This window comes from Pararge aegeria, chromosome 17 (assembly GCF_905163445.1).
Source record: "Pararge aegeria chromosome 17, ilParAegt1.1, whole genome shotgun sequence".
NCBI classification, from domain to species: Eukaryota; Metazoa; Arthropoda; class Insecta; order Lepidoptera; family Nymphalidae; genus Pararge; species Pararge aegeria.
The window spans coordinates 7,556,872-7,573,107 of NC_053196.1; the positions used below are offsets into that span (position 1 = coordinate 7,556,872).

At 34.4% G+C, this 16,236-nt stretch overlaps 1 protein-coding gene across 2 annotated transcripts in view; it reads left to right on the top strand.

Moving 5' to 3' along the window:
- The first annotated feature begins 599 nt into the window (after positions 1–599).
- LOC120631169 (cGMP-dependent protein kinase, isozyme 2 forms cD4/T1/T3A/T3B) overlaps positions 600–16,236 on the top strand; it is a 205,347-nt gene continuing 189,710 nt past the window's right edge. For both annotated transcript variants that reach the window (XM_039900630.1, XM_039900629.1), the window contains exon 1: positions 600–943. The gene's annotated coding sequence lies outside the window, so the exon portion shown is untranslated. The remainder of the gene's footprint in view (positions 944–16,236) is intronic.

Sequence of the window (16,236 nt, forward strand, 5' to 3'; positions counted from 1 at the left end):
CGGCGTCAGTCAACCAGCGAATACATGGAAGAAGAGGTCAAGCAATGCCACCCTGAAAAATAAGAGCGGCACTTACTTCTGTGGAATATGTTAGGGTGGAAGCTTTAATACCAGAGTAAATGGAAAACTACTGCTGCAGCCCTGGTGCACTGAGGGTTAAACGATCATTTAGGTAATCGTCATAACGAGCGAATGAATTAATAGTTTTTGATAAGCTAACATTCTAATTTCAGTGCCTACACATTTTGCTGCAGTACATTTCATTCGGCATTAGTAGGTACGCAGGAAGTGCAATAAATGCAAGTCTTAAAACCTCAATGCAATCAGAAATTCAATGCTGTAATTCAAATACAATGCTTGGCTTGCTTCGCGTCTCGCTTATGGTAGGTGTTTTAAAGGGGCATGATAAAAATATTTTATAATAGAGGCAAGCTTCTAAATAGTTTTCACCCACATTGTATGTAATTAATGATGGGTAAATGACGTAAATTCGCTGCGCATTCATTCATATTCACAACGCGGCGTTTTTATTTATACCATATACCGCTTATCGGCGCATCATGCTGGCTTACAGTCTCTGTTTAGTTGCCATACGGGCGGCGAGGTAGCTGCTCGTATCCATCGCAGGCTGCCCTCTATCGGCGTCGCGCGCCGCTAGTTTCGCCTCCAGTGACCTTGACGTGGCGTACGCCGTTCATTGGCCGCGATGCCAAGCGCCGTGCTCCTCTCCATTACCTAAACTATGACAATAATCCAACGAAATAGTACGCGAAACTGGGAACCCGAGCAGCGTGTGCACACCACTGCGTGCAGGTGGCAGTATTGTCGCACGTCACCTGTCAAAATGATGTGATAATGTCCTAACATAACCTCATTTTGTTATAAACTTTATAGTGCAATACAATGATTTGGGAAATGTGGAAGCCGTTTCGACGTGGACTCGGTGAGAAAGGTTTTCTACTTTTGCTTTTTAAGTGCATTGTTAATTTATAGGTTATGTAATTGAGATAATACATACGTGCATTGTTTCGTGCCGGCTCCACAGTCGAGTCACACACAAACAGTCTGTATTCATTTACATTACGGCAGACAAAGTCGTGATCTCTGTGCGGAATCTAAAAATAACTCGCACAGTAATGGCGGTTAGGTTAATCAGTAGTTTGCTTTAAGTTAAAGCCCTTTTAAGTACCTAATAGTTGGAGATTGTTTAATTTACCTACTTAACAAAAACAATTGATGCATAATAGGCACATCAGATCAGATCAGATCAGATCAGATCTTGCACCAATTTATTTAAATGTTAAGCTCTTTCTTTACTTAACCAGGTTTAAATAAGTCACATAGTTCATTCTTTATTTCTATGATAAGTTTCGGTTTGTCTGCTATTGTGAAAGCGCGGGAAACCTGGAGATTCATACTTTTGGGTTGTGGCCGTCTGCTAAACGTAATCCCGGTTTTTTTACCGGGAGCCCTAAATAATTTACTGTGGCTGTAAATTAACCAATCATTTGCGCGACAGAATTTTTTAGCCGGAACTTCGTACTTCACTTATAGGATACTGTATGATCCAAGAAAGTTGTCCGAATAAGTCGTTAAAATAAAGATCACTCTTTCAAAAAAGCCGGGGTCGGTACTTATGCATCTTCAAAATATGAGAAGTGATTTTCACTTCTCATATTTTGAAGATGCACTTATCATTAGCGTGCTAAAAAGCACGCTAATGATAAGGAAAATCATCTCTAAATTTTAGAACGCTAATTCTAGATAATAGTGCTAAATACATTTTCGTGTGTTTAGCACAAAATATGTCATTATCGTTATTATCAAGCTATTACCAGCCCATTACAGAGGTCTTCTTTCGAAATGAGAAGGACTCAGGTCGTAGTCCACCACGTTGGCTATGTGCATCGGTAAATTTCTCACGGCTTTTTGAATATTATGGAGAACTCTCATGCATGCATTTTCTTACGATGTTTTCCTCCAACGCTAAAGGAAGTGATATTTTAATTGATCTATTTAAAAACGTACATAATAACTCCGAAAAGACAGATAGGTATGCGTGCCGAAAAGGTGGTCGAAACTGTAACCACTAGGCCATATAAATCTTAATAACAAGACACTGTTATTAAGACATCTATCCAGTAGACTAACACCGCTTCGCTTTTAGAAAATATATGTGAACAGTTAAATTACTTTTTTGCGAAATTAAGACAACTAATTTAGATTTGTTAATTCTTTAATAAGTTAAATCCGTTAGAACGCTCAATGCCGTTAGCATTATCTTAAGCCTTGAGTAACTTATCTATGACTCGGTTTTCCCATGGTATTTAAAATGTTTTACAGCGATTACAAATATAGTCATGCGTAAGTAAGTAACAAACACCGAAGCATCTTCACAAACTTGTACATTTACGTATAGTGTGATAATTTGATTATCGTGCTGTCCCAAGTGTGACTGACATTTGACATGCATGATATCCTAGTTTATTTTAATCTGTTTGATAATCTCGGTATCTTGATTGTAACTTAAATGTAACAGATAGGTAGGTAAGTATAGTTTTTACATACATTTCATTGGTAGGTAAATATTCTTCTTCTGTAAACAAGATAATTTTATGTCAGATTTTTGCACTCATCGAGTAGTGAAAATAAAGTTTTTTAACTATATTCGGTTACAACTAAAAAGTTTTCAGACGTTTACCACTAAGTAGCATATGTAATAATATGACACTTACATTAAAAAATGAGACGCATATAGCGATCATTTTGGATCCGGAATAATTGCTGTTTATAAGGATGACTTAGCCAGTGTGCAAGTCCAGATCTCTTGACGAAGCTCGTCTCGCTTGAAAGGTTAACGGAGATGAGGAGCTGTTAAGATAACGATAATTGATTGATTAGTTACAAACATCTCCACTCCTGGATCATGGAGTGTAGCATGGTGACTGGTGAGTCAGAACTCTAAATCCCCTATCTATGTGTGAGGAGGCATGCACCCATCAGTGTGATAACTATTAATTAGGCTGCCAGTCCAACGGAGCGGAGCGAGGTAGCGGAGCCGAGAAACTGAGAAATAATAACCAATAGGATTGCACAAAATCTCCGGTCCTCTTAAGTGAACAGGGACTTGTGAGCTAGTTTAAAAATTCGTATAAACCGGTAAGCGGAGCGGGGAATCGGGGCGAAGAATCACATGCGGGGAAATCGTCGCGTACTTGCTGCCTAACTCCGCATATTGAAAATACAGCAACTCCGCTCCGTATTACTTTCTCCCTTCGCTCCGCAGCCTTGCTCCGCTCTGGTCGACAGACACAGTACGCAACTCCGCTCCGCATTAGTCCTTTTCTCAGCTCAGCAGCTTTTCGGTGGACTGGCAGCCTTGATGCTGAGGATGATAAAATGACGTGGCTTTCGGTAATTATATCCCTAACTTGTGGTTATATTTGTTAAACCTCCACAAACCCGTAGGTATTAGAGCAGCGTGGTTTATCGTTATTGGTAGTTGTGCCGTGTGGTGTCTATCAGAACACGCCACCACCCCTTCTTTTCCTGCGGGTGTCTTACGAGGATTAAGGGAGAATATCGGATAACGGGCAGCAGCGTTTTATGGGCTACTAGTACCATCTACGGCGATCAATAGCCCATCTGCCCAGCTTGGTGATTGTAAAAGGCAAACCCTCTCGTTGGGAGAGGCCTTTAGTCGAGCAGTGGATTGTTTTATGCTATTTATGATGATGAGACTTGAGAGAAGAGACTATGAGTATGTAGTGAGAGAGATGATGCTTAGAATTCTAATTAGTGACCGTGAGTTATAGTGTGGGGTATAGTTTTACTGTAATTAAAGTTCGTTAGACGACACGCTTCGTGTACTAGTGTTCCTAGTAGCGATTCCGGGTAGTCGATATGGATTTCTTTTTCCGACTATTGCTTTTTGTGTAATCTAAGGTAAGCACGTAGAGTTAATGTTTTTGTTAGTGTAAAACTGCATTCTGGAAAAGCGGCCGATCTCATCTCACACACTCGTAATAGTATAGTAATTCGAAAGATAGACAACTATATATTTATACATATGGATAGAGTTTTCGCTTACTATCACGTATTAGTGAATAATAAATGGGTCTAACCACATACCGTGAGACTCGTCACCCATCGCCAATTTGGGTCAACGTTATAAAACCAAAGCTCACTCGCCGCTATGGTGTGGAATGCCCTTCCGGCATGCGTTTTTCCCGCCATCTAGATCAGGTTTAATATGGATCGATAACAGCAATTGTGCATCCTTTAAAAAATAATCTAATCCATACTATTGTTATAAATGCAAATATGTTTGTTCTTTGTTTCTTTGTTTGTTTGCTTGCTTGTTTCCTATGTTCGGCTTAGTTAATGCATCGATCTTTATCAGAACACTACACTACGGCTAACTAGCTGTTGCCCGCTTTCTTCGTTCAAGTTTATAACGCATTTTTGCTAATCCTATGGAAACCGTTCGTTTTCCTGACATAAAAAGAAGCCTACGATTTTCTTGTCGGCTTCTTTTACTTCTATCTACTAATTCTGAACGGTTTGTAAAAGTAACGACAAACGGACAGACTTGGATCAAAATAAATATCCCTACTGTATATTAAAAGAAATATATTTTCAAGGGATTTTTTTCTTGATATTAAACGTCTAAGTAGGTATACTAACTATGTTTTGGGCTTGGCCTCAGTTTATTAAGAAGTTGTGTTTTTTTGTAATTTTATGATAAAATAGCCAGATCTAATCAAGATAAAAACCGTTTAAGTACGAGTTGAAATCGCTGTAGGGTTCCGTACTATATAGTATAGGTACCTTTTTCCCTTTTGCGGGTTCTATAGTATATATTAAGGTATGCGGACTTAGGACCTTCATAATATATTTTTTTATAGTGTGTCTAAGTTTAAGTTCTTTCTTGTTTTTGACATAGTCAATAAATCCTTAATAAGATATAATATTAGAGCGATGTATACTCGAGCTCTTTTATCGTTTATGCATTAATTTTTCATGAATTACGGAACCCTCAAATATTATTTAGTTATATTATTATGGAATAGGCAAATCATTACCTATCTTTTAAAATATTATATACCTATTTGATAACAACTAATTCCTAGCAAAACAGTAGCTTTTTGATAACACTTAATCTACTTGTATAATATCTTTCTAATTTTAAATTCGTCATATTCAAATATTTTATAGCTACCATTGTTATATTACGTAAGATTTTATTATGTATGCTTTTTATACTTAAAAAAAAACAGTTTCCCTGACCGATTTCAGCCACGGTGATCAATCAGCAGAGAAATATTCCAGCAGATATTATTGTGCACAAATGTGTGCGCAAACGCAGATGCACTTTCTATGCCCTTACTCTAATAGTCCGATGAGACGGGAGCTCCGACACGATTGGAAAGAGTTCAGGAGCAGGACTGACATATTAACGTGTTCACCGAGGCACGGGGGTTAATCACCGCAGATTTCCAAACTCCGAGCTAGTACTAGGAATTTCTTGATAGAAACAACCAATAGAACCTAGGCCCTCGTGATCCGCAGTCGAACATGCTAACCATTTGACCAGGCAATTATTTTATAATAAGTGTAGAAATAAAAAACATCGAAAATATTATTTCAAACCCCCGACGCGCGACAACAATAACGCGCGTTAAAAATGACATGAAGCTACTCATGTAATTTTTTAAGCATGAACGTAAAGACAACCAATAAAATATAAATAAGGAAACCTATATTATACGAGATACACTAGACTGCACACAGTTTCTGTTTTCTCATCTTTCACTATATGTTTACTCTAGCAAAGTCCTCTTCTTAACTAACTAAAAAGTTCCATCGAAACCTGTGCTCGGTGTTATCTGTGCTCTCCGCTGAGCTTTTTTGACATCAGATGTTTATATACATTCCCACTCTGCGCTACTCTATCTCTTCTAAATTCTATATCTATATATACCTACATAAATATAATTCCTGACTGATTGTTAATCAACACATAGCCTCTGGGGCTAGAAAATTGGAATTTTGACAGTAGGTTTCTGTTAGGACGTAGACGCGCACTAAGAAAATTTCTAAAAATTCTGAAATGAAATGAACTCCTGAATGTTCATGAAAGTCTGTCATTTTTCAAATTATATCCATGTAGGTACCTATGCCTCTAAACTTGAATATGCAAATTGAAAATGTGCATATCTATAAGTATGTAAATACAAAAAATAGAACTTGCAACTTTAAACCAAAATCCCTTATTATAAAACACAATAGTTGACGAATAAACATGATAAAATCAGAAAGATCCCATATTTGACCACTTTACTCTTAAACTGGAGACTAATATCTGCCAGCGACCTTTTCAATAAACTACGGGATAAATAAGAAAACAAAAAACTCTGATATCGATACCAGCATAACATCGCAGGAGTTATGACTAAAGTAGGATAATAAAGGCCCTTTTTCTGTCTTATATCGGTGAAACTGGTTTAAGGGCCTACAACAAAAAAGAATAAAGCAAAATGCAAGAAAGACGGACTTATTTACAATGAAAGAAGAAATGCTAGGCTAGTTTAGGAACAGATTTGATAAATAAATCGATCTGTTATGTATTAACATAGCTTTTTTTCGTGTATAAGAATTAAAGTCAAATATTTCTTTAGGTCCATAGATCCACTTTTTTGCGTTCTTCACATATCTACTCCGACTTTAATACTACAAATCCGAAGCGATAAATAATGTGGAGTCTTTTTCGCCCCGTACTAATACATAAAGTTAGATTAGGTTTTAATAGTGGGCATTTTCAAGTTTGTAGCCTATACATTCGCTCACTTAATATTTTTGTAAGCTTTATTCAGTAATAACTATACCTTTAATATTCGCAAGTTGTATTACTATCCTAATCAATATAAGAACGACCATTCCTTGCCCCAACCCTATAGATATAAGTTTCATGAAACTCTGTATAATCTTAAAGCCATACCCCGTAGAAGTCATGAGTAGATTATTATTCCGCATAAAATTACAATTACGTTTTATCAACGATTTTTAAATAATGTCACATGTTGGCTCAACCTTTTAAAACGTCCCATATTACTTTAACTTAAATTGAATAAAACTTGTACTTAGTTACTTTATAAGGAATATCTTTATCCTGTTCCTTTATAAACATAAAGTGCCTACTTTATAGTAATGTTTATGTAAATGGATAAAATAAACATTTCTGATATGGCTTTGAAGGTAAGTGATCGTGCTCTGAAATTTTCAATTATTTTAAATGGGGCTAACTCGCAATAAAATTAAATTGACGCACGCAACTTTCCTTTTCTTTGAGTTTATGGTCTATTGCCTCAATATATAGACTTATCAGCTTTCATAAAAAGCAGTATAAGAATGGCAATTCGTATAAATTATAGCTGTTTAAGGTTGTAAGTTTACTCGTGCGACCTGACAGTTTTTTTCATATGAGATGAAAATTAACGCACTTGTTTTTCATGTATTTATAAACAATGGTTTATAAATAATCTATGTCCACAAACGTCAGACCTTTCCGGATTCATCATACTCTTAAAGTATATCGGCAAATTACATAAAAGTTTTAAAAGTTTACTAGGAGCTAGCGCGCCAGCGCTAGCATTAGATTCTGTATGAATGCACGCAATGTGGTATAAATATTTTATAGATATAGATATTAGACTACGATTAGGTTTTTTAAAAAGAAAATTTTTTTTTAGACTAAATAAACCTTCAACCCTATTGGAAGAAGAATGTCTATAAATCCTGAAACATTTATTTCAACTGTCAAATTGAGTACCAATTTTTATCTATGTAAGTGTAAGGGGAACCTCTGGATGAATAAAACTCCGCTGTTTGCATCCACCATTCAATCTTTTAATTCCTTTTCTTTTTCGTCACCACGACACACACCCGTTCTTGATGCTCGCGCTGACTCGAACCGTTTTCCCCTTTTGTTTTTGAACTACCTACTTTTCATTTCCTTTAAAATATAAAATAAACAAAGGTGGATTGCTTTTAATATTACGCAAAATAAAACCTAACATAAGTAACAAACTTTCATTATACCCCTTAGGGATGAAATTTTAATTTTTTTTATACCTTATAGCCTTATTACAAGAATGGAATGTTAAATGAGAAATAAATAGTTCTAGACCTATTATTAGTAGAGATAGAAATAATGGAAGGCATAATGGATCGTCCCATAACCGAAATACACGTTCGCAGCACTGCGCCCAATAGTCTAATTAAACATTGTTTCAATTCTTGCCGCATTACTGGTCCCACCGGAGATTACCGTTTAGTAAACTTATTGATGTTCTGAAATATAAGATCCGTTGTTACATCCACAGTTAAGATACATTCTAAGACCGATAAATTCAATAAACCGATGAGACAAGATTTCTCGCATATTTTCTTAGAGTATGGACAAACATTATTTGTTTTTAATAATTATTATGGGACGTCTAACTTCCAGGTGCGAAGCGGTGATAGCCTTTGCCTTAGATTTTGGGGAGACTGAGTTCGATCCTCGGAATGCAACTCTAACATTTCGTGGTTCTGTGCGTTTTAAATGTAAGCAATTAAAATTTATCACTCTATTTAACGGTGAAGGAAAATCATATCAAGGAAACAATTTTTTCGTCCACCATGTTGTCTTGTCCCTCTTGTTGGTTTTGTAAGGTGCCCGGAAAACCCGGTGAATATTTCCCGGACTAAACCAGCATGCCATCCATAAAGTTCTCTAGAGCGTGTGAAGTTTACTAATCCGCATGGCCAGATTGGTGGACTGCCTAAACCGGTCTCCTCTCAGAATGTGGCTGTCCTCGGGGAGACCCGTGCCCTAGTGGGCTGATAATGTAGAGGATGCATATTTTTAGTACTACTATATCACAATAACATCATCTTACTGACATCCTGGGGTAGCTGGAAGTATACATCGATGGCTGGAGGAGATCTCTTATAGAGATAAGCTTTCCTTTATACACTTCATGTGTCATATGTTCTCATTCATAATTTTTGGTACATAAAAATAAAAAAAATTATAAAAAAATGATGATGATTAACTTCCGTGTTAGTAATTTACTATATCGTATAATATCAGTCGGCAACCTAAAGCTGACATGGAGTGTGATTTTATTGCACTACTGCAAGTCAGCTAGTGCCTTCAGAATAATGTTGGAGCTACTCTCGACTTTATTTTAATGAGAGGTGAGGTAACTACAATTAAGTTACAGTATATTAAAGTACGGCAATTAACTCAGAAAGTGTTGTTATTTTGAGCAGCATTTTATCTTTGGGTTTATTTAACCCATTGTGCATGTATGGGGCTTAACAAAAGGACTTAATACAACGTGACTCTTACATCTTTCCTCTTTTGTGCAATGAATATGGGGGGTTTTTTATATGAGAACGGTAAGTTACACAAATTATAGCAGTTCCTTCACTTTAAAGATATAATTTTTTTTAATTATTTTATAAATAAGAGCCTTTTCATTTCATTGAGTTTATGATCTAGTGCTAAAAATAAGTAAGGAATAGCAACGTAGGTAAGGTAAGTAAATGAGTTCAAGAAGATTCACTTGTACTTACTGTATTGAATGTATTATAATAACGTCTCATAATATACTAGCTGTTGCCCGCGACTTCATCCGCGCTTATTTTGGGTTTCCAAAATTAATTCTGGATGACAAATCAAAAAAATAAAAAAATCAATGTTTGAGTTGTTTTTTTTTATATGAGTCCCCTTATTACCGAGGGACATAAAAATAGGCTATGTCCTATCCTCAGCCCTACCATAATATATACGCAAATACTGGCTAGCTATTTCAGATGAGTTCGATAACAAACACTGCCACGTGCTTTTAAATATTAGTAGCTGTTGCCTGCAACTTCGACCGCGCTTGTTTTGATTTTTAAAAATATTTAAAACAAAAAGAAATATTATAAAAATTTTATACTATGAATACGCAAGTGAACCCCGTGCTCTCACTGATAGGTCTATCGAGGGACACACAGAGTTTTTAGTGGGTGCAAGTCCCACATAACTACTCCGTTTCTCACAACGGAGTGGTATGCGTCAGGCATTTTCTCTGTATAAAAAAATAAAAAAAAAGGTGACTCCCCAAAAATTATGGCACGAGAATTATAAATTAGATACATAAAAAATAGATCAGTTGAAGAGTCTGTCTATAAATTAAACATAACTTTATTTTTAAGATCATAAATAGTTTTCCGTACAATCACAAAAATTCCAATCACCTTTTGACATAATATCTTTGCAAAACAAACTTCAAATAACATTTTTAAACGCTCGTGTTCGCACACGTTTCAATTTCCATATTGATTGCTACAACATGTGAACGAATGTGCCGAAGTGTAAGTATACCTACACATTATGTTAATTTAATTAATGCTTCACACATTTTATTATAAATTGAAATTAAAATTAAAATTTGAATTGCAATTCTCACATAAGTGCTAGCTATGTGGCACGTACTCGTAGCACAGCGATAAGATTTGTTGTCTAAAGGTTAGAAGTCCCACGTACGATTCCCGATCCGGGTCAAGTAATTTGCGAATTAGATCGCCTTAAGAGGTTAAATCAAAGTAAGTATCTGTTTCTATTAGAGTTATAAATCTTGGGGTTTAAGGCTGTAACTTCTGTATAATATTAGTCATCCAGTAGCTGGTATACAACAACCTGTTAGAAGGATTAGTAAATACGTCAGAGCCATCGGTTGCGATCAGTAATCGACAAAGGTAAATAATTAGACGTCAACAAAAACGAACGGAAAAGTGAACCGTTTTTTTATGTCCAATTGCCTATCGTAAGATATAAGCTTCTTGAACTTGTTATCTTAAAACTAGATATCATTATCTAAAACACTAAAAATTAAAATGTCGATGTTCAGAATGTCTAATTAATGGGAATCAAGATAATGTTAAAAAACAATTCTAAGTTTAATTAGACAATCAAATTGTATTTATTTGCGATTGAATGCATATTTTCTTCGGTTATTGTCAAATATTTTTCTTTATTCAAATATAAGTAAATATTGTTTTATGTAGGTTATTGGCAGCGTTAAAATATTTTAATTAATCGTTCTTCTGTTAATGTTATGTTGTTTTTTTTTTACTCTATGTATTAGTACTTATAGACTAGGTATTTATTATATTTATAAGGATTACGATTACAGGTCACAAGGGTGGTTGTATTTTGTTTAATTACAATTTGTGTTAGAATTAACTTCTCTGTTATGTGAAAGTTTCCTAAAGTAAAAAAATATGTTTGTAAAATAATTTTAAACCCGGGGAAATTCCTTACATTTCTAAAAATAGTTTATAGTTATTTATTTTTTTTTAATTAAAAAAAAACCTACTGATTATCGTTCCGGATATAAGACAATTTTAAAGCGAAAATATAAATCATTTTTTGCTTGGACCTTATGAAATTTTAAAATTTAGATCCGGAAAGGTACCTACACGAATTACAGCTGGGCATTTATGAGTAAGTCGGGATTTCTCTTACTTTTATCCGTGTTAAAATTCGTAAACTATGGTGTTAAGCTGGTTCCAGATTTGTATCTATTGCTCAATTCTATCATCGTATTCGTATCACCATATCACTCGCATATCTGGACCCGGCTTTATATCGCGTCCTGCCAAATAAAATAAGTGATGTGGATAGCTTTGATATAGCAAAATTTCTATGACGTCAAGATAAATGGTCATATCGATCTGATTGCGATAGGCAAGGACTGACAAAACTGGCTAGAGATTAATAGTTAATTTAACTATAAAACTAGGTATAATAAACTTATACCTAGTTTTATAGTTACCTCCTGAATTTTGATCTTGATCTTCTGCAGCAACGTTATTGAGTGTCATTTTAATTCGCCTCGTTAGTCGTAACTTTTTTTTTTATTATTGTACGAGGAAATCCTCATGGGCAATTAATACCTCTTAAGATGCACGACTTCGCTGAGAGTACAACAATCTGCGACCTACGGACTAAAACCTCCTACATACCCCGACCGTCCTTCCCGGAACCGCAATACGCATGGGGGCTGTCTGATCAGGCTTCGGCTGCCTTTTGCCGATCCCATTCGTCCTTTACTCGTTTATGCATAATGTTCTGAAGCATTGTTGCAGCCCTACTCCACCCTTCGCTACTCTCCAACATTTGGGGCACCAGATTTACCCTCTTAAGAGGCTCTCCATCTCCGCGGAATTTATTTCTCGCCTCTTCGAACTCCATGCACTTGCGTGATTTGGCGTGTCTTACTCACCACAGTAAAGACAGTCTTCACTCGATGCTTTGCCTATTGCATGCAGGTAAGTATTGAAGACTCCATGCCCACTCAGTGCCTGAGTTTGTAACTTGTCGACCTGACCATGCTTTCTTTCTTGCCACTTTGTAAGACTTGTATCAGGTCTCTGGTCCATTGTCTCGTACGTCGTAACTAATAATGATCATCAATAGCCTATCACCGTCCACTGCTAGGCTAAAGGCCTATTCGAACGGGAGGGTTTGACATAATCACCACACTGGGCTGACGAGTTTGTGATCGCAGTAGAGATAGAAGTACCGCAGAGGACTCTGCCATTTCTCAGTTATATTCCTTTAGTCACCTTGAACGACATCCTTTTGTAGATACACATGATTATTAATCTGTAAAAGTGTAACATTTAAATCATGCCAGAAAACTAGCAGATTAATTGTAATTGTAATTAATATGTTGGAATTGTAAATTGCGATAATTGGATCATACATGTAAAACCTATCTCTGTACTAGTCCATAGGGTACATTACTACTATAACTAAGTAAATGATACTGCGCTCTTTTACTCCATTGCCCGCTTCTCCATCGTTAAAACCATACCTTGATCCAATTCAAAGCATAGTTAAGGCACTGCCATAGTTCAGTTAATAATCAATGGTCAATAGTCATTTATTCATAAATATTAATATTATACCTACGCCACATAGTAGTTGAAATAACAAATAATCTCATGCAAATGCATATGAATTCATAAAATCAATATAATATTATTCTATAATTAATTACAATCAAGTAAAGTCAATTTTTACAATATTTTAATTTCCAAGAATTCATTTTCCAAGAATTAAAATTTTTTGAATTTGAATTTGATAATTTTTATTAGAGTTTTTACCCCTGCGATTTTTATTTGTGTTTTTAACACTTCGATTAATTCATTTTTAATGACGAACAGATTCTGTAGCGTCGTCAAGCGTGCGCTAAATATAAATGTGTTTATTCAATTCAATACTTGCAAAGAGTAAACAAAATATCAATAGATTACTTACGAAGCTAATAAAAGCTGTCTTTCACGGCAATAAATCTTCATTATAACCTTTCATGTGAATTTACTGCAAGCATGGCGATCAATTTATTATCTGCTGTAAATACACTTGCATATTTATTACCGACTAGAATTTACTTGCGTTTCTAGTAATAAAAATAAAAAGATACCAGTAACAACAAAAAAAACCTGTCTATTGCTCAAAATATATCCCGGAAGGTTGAATTGTGCGTTCCTTTACCCAGAAGTGGGACATAAATAATAATTGATGGTCATATAAATTAAACGCTATCATTTATTTGATTTATACTAAAAATTATTATTTTTTCCTTGTGTTTTTGCGTATATGTCAAATTAGCAATAATAATGCTTTTATCGTCGACGGACAAACGGACAGCTACTAATTTAATAAGTATATTATTTTTACAGTCATTTCTTACCGCAACTCTTCCGGGTTCGGTCATTTAGCAGTAAGCAGTATTTTATTGTTATCATGATACTAAAACTTCATTAAAATATTTTTTTAAAACTAACCTAGCTTATTTATTCACACAACTTAATAGTATACAAGATATCCACTTAGTATTTCAAAAGCAAAAAAAACAACTTCTATCGTGAACAACGCTAATCAATCATAAACCTGAATTTAAAGAACTCGTAAATGCTATATTTATGTTATTTATGTCGTTAAATTTAAAGTGCTAATTAATCCTGCAAATATATGTCGAACGGCGCCATAAAATGCCATTGGAAATGAAAAGAACATTGAACCTTAGAGGAAATTATCGATTTACAAAAATATATATTATATATGTAATGCTTCGGTAATACATAACCCATGGCAAGACTGTAGATAAATCTGATGCAAAACTAATCAACACAATTGCAGACAGCTTTTAAAAAATCTTAAATTTTCGCACGAAAGTTATATTTTAATCGAAGTAATTTGGAGAAGATGATTCTACTTTTACGACTTTTATAAAATAATGAATGTTAATAAAATAGTTTACGACTGTATTAGAAAAAACGCCGGCATAAAATTTTTGACGGATGATTTTATGTGTAGCTTCAGATGTAGATTTTTATCAAGCAAACTTAATTAAATCAAATGTAAAATAAAAAATTTAAACGGCGTTTGTACTTCTTTTGTCGTGTCAACCTCTTCTTGACAATATGTCATTGATCGCAGCGTGAAACTTCAATTAAACATGGTTCTAATGTTACGATATTAACATATAAACTTACTGATGCATATAAAAATGAAAACGCATGTATGCTTGACCTATAGGTATGTGTAAACGACGTAATAACTTATATCCCCATAAAATACGATCTAATTATGAGTAACATCGTAGATATTGAAAGGTAAAAACAACTTTCAGTCGGCTTCATTCCGATTTATACCTCAATTAATTAAACTCCCGTTAAACATTTTGCATTAAAACTGTAGAACACATTTTAAGCGAGAATTTAACGAAAAAAATCCTAGCTACACTTACAATGTCAATCAAGGGTACAGATTGCGACAGATTTCATCGAATGAGATAAAAAAGTGTTCAAAATAATAATAAACGATAAGCACTTTGTATAATGAGACTCGTGTCGATAGTTGACATGTTTTATCTCACCTTGTAAGATAATTTCTCGATAAAGAAATCCCTGTATTAAAGATCAATCTAGGTTATAACTTCCTGCTTAAATCTAGTGTGCAGTTTTATGCTATCATGTAGCATAAAATGTATTGTATCTAAGACGTTAACCAATATTGGGAATTTAACCAAACTTTTGCATTATCTGAGCTACTTTACTTAGTTTTTGTGATAAATCAACATCTTTTAGTTTTCAGTTGTTGTGATTACATTTGATGATAATCTTTAATTCTTGACGGATATTATTATTATGATTAATTTGCGGACTGTCTGTATTAAGTAGCCTCTCAAAAGATACTTAATAGAGAGAAGAGTATTTTTCTACATTTTAAAATTTTATGGGACGATATTCAGCGTTTTAAATATTTTAAACTAAATTTTATTTTATGTTGTTTTACGAGCCATGCTAGATTCTGTACTAATATTTTAAGGTAGTGCTACTGTTGCACGTACGTGCTCATTTATTGTTTCTATTTAGTGTTGTTTGTTGTCGTCTATATTTGGATCTTTGGTGAGGTTATTTTTAAATCTATTATATGTTTGCAGTTTATTATATAGATGCGTCTACGTTGTGTTGAAAAAACCCAAGCTATTTATTAATAAAGATGAAAACCTATTACAAAGCATATAAACATAAACTTTTAAACAGAAAAACTATATCTTAAAAAGCTTATGTGTCTTTGGTTCTTTTTTATTTTATTTTATATCGAATGAACGTGTTTTTCCATGAGGATTATGTAGAACAAAATTTGAATAGTTATCGCACACTTCTTTTTGTTGCTTCTGCTATTTAATATTACCGTCAAGTGCCAGCCATGCAAATACGTGCAATCAAGGTTGATGCAAATGCATTTATTCGCAGTGAGTTCACTATGTACATTGAACATAAAATAGTTATATGAACTGTACAATATGCAGTTTTAATCACATATTGTAGAAATAACATTTAAGAACACATAAAATCCAGTAAATCTTCGAGAGTACATAGATACATCCTATTAAACTGAGTTTTTTACATTCGAACGTTTTTTTATACTGACAGATGCATAATAAAATTTTAAAAACGTTTTTTTTTCTCTTTAGAATTATGCAATAAAGGTTATGGTAATAGGCACGCTGCAGCCTTTTACTAGATAATGAATAATAATTCTCAACACTTACTTAAACATAAATATCTGTGAAAAATAGTAGTAGTAGGAAAACGTACGAAGAAACTTAATAAATAAAA